The 11700-nt window shown below is 28.2% G+C and overlaps 1 protein-coding gene across 3 annotated transcripts in view; it reads left to right on the top strand.

Moving 5' to 3' along the window:
- Positions 1-1405: 1405 nt before the first annotated feature.
- LOC143206622 (uncharacterized) overlaps positions 1406-11700 on the top strand; it is a 100792-nt gene continuing 90497 nt past the window's right edge. For 2 of the 3 annotated variants that reach the window (XM_076419234.1, XM_076419231.1), the window contains exon 1: positions 1406-1603. The gene's annotated coding sequence lies outside the window, so the exon portion shown is untranslated. The remainder of the gene's footprint in view (positions 1604-11700) is intronic. The other variant, XM_076419233.1, reaches the window with a different exon arrangement.

Genomic DNA, 11700 nt, shown 5'->3' with positions numbered 1-11700 from the left:
GTCATTCAAAATAATTTTTTGGATTTAATGTATTCGTCTGTAACAACCTCTTTTGTGCGTACATTGCGTTCACCATCTTCGGTGCTCATTTCACCACATCTAAACTTAGCAATCCTTGATGATTTTCCTGGGGCAGGGTCCGGAAATTCGGCATCAAGCCAAGTTTTTGTTTCAACTGTATTTGTTGCCTTCAAAAAGCAATATTTTATCAACACGAGAAATTCATTTTTATCCATTTTTTTCACAATAACAAACAAAAGTTAATAATGGTTAGGGCTAACTAAAAACCATATAGATTTAATTCTAGGAGCGCCATCTATGTGTCAGGCCGGGGACTTTTAATTGACCTGTTAATACACCTAGGCTGAATTTATAGGACTATTTTACTGGAATAATTAAAAATTAACAGTAAAGGTTAAAGGAATAGTTACAAAATTAACATAGGGCATTAATCAGGGTTGGCTGTGGCTGCGTAGTGTAAAATTTATATTACACATTATATTGAATTAATCTATAATAAATAATTTAATTTTAAAATAGATTTCTTAATTTCAATTGGTTATAATTGTAAATAACTATTGATAAAAATAAAAATAACTATAATTATAAGTTATACTATAATATATACTATAATATAAAGAAGTATTAGTTTTAATTTTGTTTAATTAGTTATATATAATTAATTACTGGATTATTAAAAATTGTTCATTGTTGTCAGCAATTCTTGTGTTGAGAAATATAATAATGTAGTTCAACGAAAGGTGTAGTTCTTGAGGTAGTTTTCATATATTTTGATATGTTATGATATTCAGATATTTACTGTTTTAAATAATGTTGTATCTCAAATATAGTTTTGATCTTATATATTAAAAATACCGTGAAAAAATTTTTAGGAACACATACTTTTTAAATGATTCTCTTTACTCTGTTATGAGAGAAACATGATTAACTTCGACTACAGGGCAATCACAAGTACCTATAATTATGTACCTATATTATGTTATGTATAACTATGTTAACTTAATTTAATTATTTATTAAATTAACTTGTTAATTAAGGAAAACCCTTAAGGCAAAAGTTGTAAATTGTCCATTCAAAAAATCACCTCCGCTACAAATAAGCAAGTCAGCAAACCGAAAAACCGCAACTAAAGCAATTACGACAATTTAGACAATCCGTCCGATCATCGGTAACTGCGGCTCGCCGAGTGTCGTCGGACCAAAAATGAAAATGGTACTGAACCCAAAAATGAACCGTTTTCGGTGCCACCGAAGAGAACTGTACCGGTGTGCCCGTGTAGCAATTGAAATTTTCGCGGTGTCTTTTACAGCGCCGCAACATCTTCGTGCCATCTTTCTTCGCGAAAACCGACCTCACCTGGTGGGGAGCACTATAAAGATGGGGGGCAAAGTAGCAAGTGACCACAAAGTCGCCAGCTAAGTAAAATCCGGGGTATCAACTGGGGTTGATACTTTAACGAAAGCACTGAGATTAACTCTTTTTTTCTTAATTTGGTTTAGTGTCATAAAATATTGCTTAGTGTTAATAAAACTAGTGTTTCTAAAACAAGTGATAATTTTCTAATCAATTTTTTTATATTTCGGTAAGTCTTTTTATCTATTTTTCTATATTTAATTTAAAACTATAATTTTATTGATTATTTTCTTTTTAATACTATTAAATATTAATTATTAATTATTTTGTGACATATATATAAAAAACTGCAGTATTATTTAATTCTATTTACAAATTTCACACTCTATATTGTCAAATTGAAGGTACTTAGATTTCTTCCCTATTATGATCAAAAAGTAAACAATATAATAGTAGTCTAAGTAGTAATTCTCATCTCAGTTGACAAAAACTATTTAAATGACATAACCAATTTAGTAATATTTAGTATGTATAATTAATATATAATTAATGTTCCAGAAAAAATAAATATGAATAATTTTAATATGATTTTTAATATATTTCTGACAATTTTTATGTAATATTAAGTTATTTTATAATAATATATTTTTGTTTATTTATTAAATTGAATAAATTGAATTTCAATAATCAATACCAATAACGAGTGATTTCAATAACGCCATTTAAATAAATTTTAATATATAAAATAATATATTGTTTATAAAACATATTTTAAAATATGTTTTAATTAATTTGAATATTTGAAATAATAAATCTGATATTTTTATTTAAATAATACTAAGTTACTGCCAGTTTCAAGCGTCATCAAACCAAGGGGAAGTTCCCCCTGTTGATGGTATAATCATTAGTCTGAATTTAGCTAGTGCTGCTGTTTTTAATTTATGGCAGTAAATGTGATTGTCTATAGTAGGTGTAAAATCTGATATCAACTATCCTATTTATACTATGCAATCAGGCTGGTTGAGACACCGTATTAGATTTGGTCTTTACCACCCGCCAGTAGGTTGGCTCAATGCCGAAAACTATAGGAACCTAATGTTCTAATTAATATTTCACAAATAATATAATTATTGTATTGGAAAACCAGATAATAATTAATTAGTATTAAAATTAATTCAGCTATTAATAATGTTTAATTTATTTTTAGAATAATAATAAATTAAAAAATATTTAAATATGATTTAAGTGGTAATATTACAAAGCAAATAAATTATAATATTTTTTCTTGAACATAATTATTTCTTGAATTAGTGTTGGACTATATTAATATTATAATTAATACACAATAATTTAAGTTATATATATTTTGTGTGTTACTACACGTGACAATATAAACGTTTTAAGAACTATTTAGATACGGTAATATGTTTGATTTGAATTTAAATATAGTTATATATTATTTTACGATAAATGTCTTAATATTTCAATCGAATTGCAACCTTGAGTAAAGTCATACAAAAATGCCGAGTGTGCTTTTAATGGTTAATCGGGCATCGAAAATAAGCATCGGAACAAACTTATACATTCAATAAATGTATGAATGAATTAAATGACACGGCATTCATACGATATTTCAACATCTCGAAAATTATTGAAAACAAGCCTTGGATTTATTTCCTAAAGCGTATGTAACGTACCACTTAAAAATATATTTGTTATGATGAATAAATAATTAGTTTTTATGAACTATTGAAGAATAATAAATATTTATAAAAAATATTTTTTTTTATTTTAAGGCTTTATAGAAAAAATCTATAATTTTTTTTTAAATACTGTATTTATACAAAAAATACTAAATGAAGATTATTAAATAACTAATAGAGTACTAGGTAATAATTAATAAGAATATCTACCAATTATTATTTAGTAGCTATTTCAGCTCAAATAAATTCTTTAATCGCTATATGGGTTTGAAGGGAAGAAGACTAATTTATTTTCATGTTAAACTTTGTATTCATTTATTTTGTTTATGGTTAAGTATAACCGTAGTAAAGATGAAATAAATGTACATGAGTATGATTATAAATAAAATTAGCTTATACAAGTTTGAATTTCTAACACATTCTATTCGAAATTCGAACACTTGCTCTATGGAGACGTTTCAAGAATTAGCTCAATTTTTTTTCGTCCGGTTTTAACAATTGGAAATACAGCACGCCGAGTTGAATGAAGTATTGATGTGAACATTTGGCTTCATCTGGAAACGTGTCTGGGTATCACCAAAATTATTTGTACGCAGGATTGTTACAGTGAATGTTCCTTTATTTCGTTACCAAGGCTTCTATTTGTTAGCTTGTTGAGTAACCTCAAACAGGATTTCTTCTGGACTGACGTCGACTTTGATCATTCGCCAGCTAAGACTTAGGCATTATTCAGAGCTCCCATGAAGTAGTAATATTAGTCTATATAAATCTTAATATATAACTCCTTTTGATAAATTTTTAAAATACATCACACCCCATTATATCGAAGTATTGTATGTCGAAGAAACAAATTGTAGGATAAAAAAGCACGTATCAAGTACATGATGCTCAATTGTTAAAAAACTATATTGTTTTCCTGAATGGGGCTATTTTTTATAATAGAACTAAAAAAACTGGCTTAATAGGTCATCATTTCTAATTATTATTTAACAGCTTGTCAATATTTTGGCAACTAATTAATTTAGAATTTTCTGCCACGGGTGAAAAATAGAAGAATTAAAATAACCACTTGAAAAAATAAGAGTTCCCCTTATAATAACAACGATAGTCACCAACCACGAAAAATATACGTGAAAATATTCCGAAATAACAGTTAAAATTGGGACTCCATATCCCTACATAAGATACTTATTTGAAAATACCTTGTTCTCTATCCAAAATAATCTAATACTATTAATTAATGCTTCACAATTTATATTTTAAAATTTTGGTTTTTATTGCTTTTTTGATATTTTATTTGTTAATATATATTATAATATAAATATATATTATAGTATAAATATGAAATTGTTGCTTAAACAATATGTCATAGATTACCTTTAATTTCAGTGGATATCATTTTCTCTCAAACGTTTTGGTCAAATTGCCAACTTCATTCATCATTTCTGATCATATCGAAAATATTTTTATCTAAAATTATAATTAGAGCTATTCAATTTACATAATAAGACTCAGAAATGTTTAGCATTATTTATTACTTCTCAACTAGGACTATAGGACTACCCAACTTTTCGAAATTGTAAAAAATATATAAACTTCAGTAAAATGAGACATATAGTCTAACCAAAAAAGCAGGGAACTCACGTCAGCTCAATTTATTACGTCAAAAGGGTGCAACGTTGCCGCATTTAACGTTAACATTTTAGACATTTAATTTATTTTAGCTTCGATATGTAACAACATTCTACCATAAATACAATACGAAACAAAAATATATATTATAAAATATCATTTATTTTTAATACTATAGTACATCTAAAGCATATATTATAGGAACTAAATTACGGTTAATTCAGCAGCCACACTAGTTTGTAGGTTACGAGTTATTTTATTATATTTACATTGAAGTTTTATCTAAACCACCTATAGCAACTCCTGGAGGCTTAACGTACCTAATTAATAATTGTACATCGAAGTAATGTATTTTATTTTCATTGGATAACATGCTTACCCTTTATGCTTTGTTTTTGTTTCCTTCGTTGCTGAGTTTCCTTACCAAAACATTCTGATATTACTGCATTTCTCCTTAGTCTCTTCTGTTACTACCTCTGTATATTTTTCTTGATAGAATTATATTTAACTACTGCCTTCTCCCTAATGCTTTTACGATATCTGCAAAACAGTGATGTATTTTAGCGAAATGCTCATATATATTCTGAACAAATACGCACATATATATTCAGAAAAATCTTTCACACTCTACAATACTATTTTTACAGGTATCCATTATTAATAGTATTCTCGCCTTTAGTTGTTTACACTCTCATTATCTTGTCTTGGTATTGTCAGTGTTGAATTGCTGAAGATGTTAATTTACAATCTAACACTTGTTCACAATTTCACCATTTGTCATTTTCTTCTTCTGTGTGTCTGGTGAAGTTCATCCAAATCGAAGGGTATTATTGTAGACAATCATTTCCCCATATCCAAACAGTTCTTGCCTCTATATCATTTTGGACCTTCATGTCTACCATAGTAGTTCTTTGCCACATCCGATAACAATTCGATTTGATTGAATATGCAATGATAAGGCGAAATACATTACACTCTGTAGCCATATTATTCAACCCTCTGCCATCTACTAGTTATGTATCTTATTTCGGATCTAAGTAAATTACATAAAATACAATTAATATTTTATATATATTTATCTAATGATAATTTGAAATATTTCACTTTTTAAGATGGTCTTTAATTACAGCCTTTGGCGATATAGCGTGTTCCTAGCATGAAGAACTATATATAGCTGCAATCAATTATAAAGTAAAATTATGATTTAGAAAACCTAATTAAATGTTATTCTAAGTTTTAAATTTTTCCATCAACTTTTGTTTTCTTAACACTCTTTTTATTAGCGTCTTGTCAAGAATGACTTTTTCAAACGTATCAGATAGCATTGTATCTCTTTTTAACTGTAATAAAATGAGAAGGAAAATATTGTTTGATCTTAAAACGAATTTAAAAACTGCATTAGGCAATGCATTCTACATATTAATGACGTGAGTTCACTGCTATTCTGGATAGACTGTAATACTGAAAGGACCGATAAAAGAGTTTTGATTATAGTTACAGAAATATTCGATGCGATGTAACAATATTTATGTTATCTAATACAGATCCCTCAAAATTAATTTATAGTCAATAACAATTTACAGTACAGCGTGTGTTTGAATGATCCGCTATCTTTCGTTGCTCACCATTCTATTCGAAATACTTATCATATATTAAATCATATATTAAAACGGAGTCTGAACAACACTGAGTTGGCATTATAATCTCATAATTTTTGTTGGCGATTTATTGCTATAAAACCAAAACGAATTAACGTTCGTCTTAATGTTGTAACTAATCTTTTACGGTCAGATAAAAAGAAAAAGAGAACGGGAGAAAAAAAATTCGTCTCAACCCAAATGGTTAGTTGCATTATCAAAAAAATCGCATCATCTGGGACCAACCGATGCAAAAAAAGGAGAGGATCATCAGGTACAATGGAGGTAAAAGGTTCGTTACCTTATACCCTTCATTTGTTATGTTGGTGATTGATTATGCTCTTATTTTTTCTTTCTTTTCACCTGGAGAGATGGAGAGGGAGGTTGGTGGGTTTATAATACCAGTCAAGTCATTCTCGAAACTAAAATGTGAAACCCAATATTGGTAATCATGAATAATAAAAAAAGTCGATCGTTGACCCTGATGATAATGAATCAGCCTGAATTTGTTATTTAAATTTTTCTCAACCGCAGTTATTATATGTGATGTTCGTAAAAGAATGGAGAATTTGTTCCTGTTATTTCCGATAATAATTAACACAATAACATTATCTGGTTAACGTAAACAGGTGACAACCTTGACTGACATAATTTCAAGCCTGGCTATTTTTAAAGGAGTTTTTAGTCGAATTATTGACCAAGTGTGTTTAAATTGTTTTAATAAATCGAATAGTGTCATGATAACAATTAGTATAAGAATTCGTGATATTTATTAACCTTTCTGTAATACCATTTGTAATGAAATATAATTAGATAAAATTCAAAATATTTACATAAAAGTGACTGATATTATTATGACAAACAGTGTAACAATTGAAGTAACAAACAATTATTGATTTAGAACGAAAGCTAGAAATGAGGCTTTAATATCGTTCTATAATTTTTACATTGATTAAATAAATAATTAAATACCAACTTACTTAGTGCTTTGAGAGTTTGTAATTTAGTTTTCCAAATTATAATATCGATCAGAAAATAATAATATTAAGTGGACAGCTTGATAAGTCAGTGCCGTTTTGAATTTCCCGCTCATCAGTAACTTTAAATGCAAATGCAAAAATGTAAATGTGTTCCATCTATTAATAGACTACTGTGAGATTTTCTGTTGCGTCATTTAGTTTGACAGCGATTGACAGCAGATAACTTAAAAACGTAATATTTGTGTGCTGAATAAGCATTATTTTTTGCTCAAAAGACATCATCGAAACCATGGAATGGCTTGATAAATTCCATGGGGACTCAATTTAAATCGGTAAAAAATGGTTCACTGAATTCTGTTGTGGTTGTACCAGCATAAAAGTTCGTCACATTAGAAATCGGCGATGAAGCCCATGAAATCATATTAACTATTCGAATACATGAGGCGGCTGAGGTTGTACGCATATAAACTTAGCGGGTAAATCATATTTTATATGAACATTTGGGTCCTTCATCCATAAGCACAAACGTGTGGCCTCTCAAAAACTGAATGGAAAAACATCGATAAATAGTAAATCATCAGAGACCAAGGACTAATCAAAACTGTGAGTTTCTCCGGGTGGACATGCACCAAAGAGGGTAAAGTTGCTCTTCTCAGCCAACAAAGCAATCGTCATGAGTGCACATGTGTATAGTCATCATAGAAAAAATCTATAAATTAGTCTAGGAACTGCTACCTCATCCAGCATATTCCCCAGATTTAGTCTCTTGTGACTATTTTCTATTTCTAAACCTGAAGAAATCGGAAATGGTAAGAGATTTGGGTCGAATGAAGGGGTCATCAGTGAAATAAACGCCTCTTTTGAAGGCTTAAAAAGACATAATATTTGAAAATAATAAAATAATTGGAAAAAGGGTGAAATAAATACATAAGTGATATAAGTCAACAGATTTTAATATATTTATTTTTTTATTTTTATTACTTTTTTATGTTGATATGTGTGTTTCAATCGAATCTGACTGAACATATGCGCTACACCTTTTATTATTTACACTATTTATCTTTTTTATCCAAAACGTAATTTGTAAATTTTCTTCAAATTAGCATTTTAATGTTTAAATCAATAAAGTGTAATAAATTATTTTTTTTCCTGCGAACCTCTGTTGGATTGTAATTATCATTTTTGAGGCATCATATCATTGGATTGCAATTATCATTATTTGAGGCATATTATTTTTTGTTTTTATTATCATAAAAACATTTTAGTTTTGGTGTAATTCAATTAGGTCTATGCTTATATTACATATATATTCTCTTCAGTATAATTTCCTTTAATAATAAAAATAGCTTCTTAGTATTAGTTCATCGCACATACTATATATATAATTAAAAAACCATTACAAACAAGAAACGACATTATTCTCTCCATTTATGTCCTCATGGTAACCGTTACTCTTGATACGGTCCAAACCAAAGAGGAATTCTTTTCTTCACCCATCAGAAAAAACATCTTATTGACCAATTCAACCGGTACGAAAATGACCATCCCCGATGGACAGGCAAAATTACTGTTATTGTCCATATAAAAACTGGTTCTTTCAAGTATTCCTTGATAATGAGTGGTCAAAATCAATGAGCGATCCACCAAACAGGCCACTGTCGTCCGAATGCATTTTTGGGCACCGTTATTGTAAATCGTCTTCCGATATCTGATATTGTTTGCGTAATCATTATGCAGCACATTGGGATGATGGTGGAATGCCTTTTGCGTTTATGTAAGTGTTTCTTTTGTAAGAATTAAACTGGTTGAACCTTGAGGTTTCCAAAATAAAGATGTTAATTTATTTTGGCAAATTATCATCATTTTATTACATCATTATTATTTTGTAAATTGGACAATGAATTAATCCCAATTATTATCATTTTAGTTAATATCTTTAATTTTCTTCTAAGAGTCTTTTATTAATATTTATTATCTATATTTATAATCAGAAAATAAATTGTGTTTCAATGAAAATATTGTCCATTGTCTAATCAGAAATCGTGAAAGATTATTATTCGAAATTCAGAAGAGGTATGCAGTATGCTTTACAGCTTTTATACTGCTTAGGCTATACAGCAGATATCTAGTAAATACGTAAACATCTGAGAAAAATTATTTCTAAATCATCTTCAATTGAATTGCGAACTATGTGCATCGCTTTTCATTGTCAGTTGTTTTCATTTCTCTTCTTTAGCAGTATTTTAATTGTTTTATATATTTCTAATATAGCCTCTTAACTCGATTTTGAATAAATACACAGAACTAAAAAATGAGAAATCTTTCTTAGATTTTATAACATTTTTTAATCTAATTTTAATTTTTTTTACCAAATAATCTTAAATATTTTTTTATAGATGTTTAATTTTTTTACTTTTTTAGAATTTCATATGATAAACCGAAAATAATCATTATTATTACATTTCTGAAGTGGCTTTTAGTGTTTTCATATTGGTTAATTTATGTAATGGGGATTTATAATTAATAACGTAGAAAGTTAAGATAGGACAAATAATTCAGGATAATCTTTATTAGCATAATTAATTTATTACCTTTAAAAATATTGACGTTAAAAATATATAGCTTGTTTCTATTCGTAGACAAAAAGTTTCATTTTTCATTCTATCCATAGAAATTTATTTCATGCAATATAATGCCAAAATAACTTTCTCATTATAATTTTAATAATCATACAAAATTATGTTAAATCATTTTATCGTTAGCTTTTCCCTTCATTAAATTTTAACTGTGTTAAGAGATAAGATATGCTGTTTTGTTGCATTATTTATTAATGACTAATATTAAAATATATATCGATAAAACCAAGAATTATTTTTCTTTATTAACTCTAAGTAAATATTCTACATCAATGTTTGATTACATTTTATAGTGATTAATTTAATTAAAGCATATTCATTATGCTAATATGCTACAATATATAGTAGCAAGCCATTTTGCTAATTAATCTACAACGTATCCTTTTCAGATCTTTTTTTAAAAAACATTGTATTTCTATTTACTGAGTAACAATTTGAAATAGCTCATCTTTTAACATGGCATCTTTAAAATATAATTTATCTTTAGCAAGCTATTACATAATTACAGTCTCTATACAACTACTTGTTGTGATCTTTTCCAACTTTTTTATGTGTATGGTGAATTATCCGTAACAATCATTTTAACAGGTGATTTTCAAAGAATAACAAAAACATGTTATACTTCTCTGTGGTAGTCTTGGACTGGGAAAAAAACATTAACTCTGCTTCAGGAATACAAGCATTCCAGTGTCTAGCATGAGGAACAATATATCTGCTATAAATTACCAATAAAATATGATGACTAAGAAAACCTAATCAAATGTTCTAATTTTTACCTTTATCCATCAACTTTTGTTGTCTTTACATGAATAACATTCACAACATTCCATTTTGAAATATCCATGTCTCGTCTATATACACATTTTTTTATGCATTTTAGTCACAGTAATCTCGTCGTCAAGAATATTTCAATTCAATCTCGTAGAAATGTTATTACATATAAGTTTCTTCCTTATATTGTTTTTCTTCAAAAATGTTTAATAAGTTGGACCGACAACTTTGTAGCTTACTTAATGTAGACTACTTAATGTCACTCAAGATAATTAATAAAAGTTTCAATGCACAAAAACTACATTATGTTTCTTGTTCCTATAGTATATGGCGACCAAAAAAGAATCATTTCACGTTAGAATGATATCATTTTAAATCGTTTAAAAACAGGACACACTGCGAGAAGTTTTTTTGCATCGTGCAAGCCAAACAACTTTTTTTTCGATTTGTCAACGATATTTACCATAAAAAGATGTTAAATTTTAAGAAGTCTGACACATGAAAAGTCTAATGCATGGTTTAATTTATAGCTTTTATCTCGCTGTCAATGAACCGATGACCGTTTTATTCGAGTAGATGGTATGTTTCAACGCGCATAAAGTGAAAATTATATTATGTTTTACATTACGCCTACTACGACATAAACTAAGTTCTAAACATATCTGACAATTGCAACGCTGATGATCAGGAAGCCTTTCCAATTTACTTTGTCGCAACAAATCAACAATTCATTTCGAAAAAGCCACCTATGTAATAAAGTTGGAAGGATAAGTGGTAGTTAAGAGAATTTATGGATATTTTTGACCGAAAAATATTCGCGTATAGCCCTTTTAGTCATTTTTATCGCCGCAAATGTCCATATCCATCAAGTATCTATAAAAAGCCTTGTTGTTATCTTGAATTATTGTTATCTGTACTGGCCTTTGTTTATGTAATATTGAATTGGGTTATATAATCATTTGTTTAT

Source organism: Rhynchophorus ferrugineus, unplaced genomic scaffold, assembly GCF_030347505.1.
Source record: "Rhynchophorus ferrugineus isolate W39M unplaced genomic scaffold, kcgeb_rfMv2 rfM1, whole genome shotgun sequence".
Classification (NCBI taxonomy): Eukaryota; Metazoa; Arthropoda; class Insecta; order Coleoptera; family Curculionidae; genus Rhynchophorus; species Rhynchophorus ferrugineus.
The sequence above is the reverse complement of the archived record's forward strand: the minus strand, read 5'-3'. Positions and strand labels throughout refer to the sequence as shown.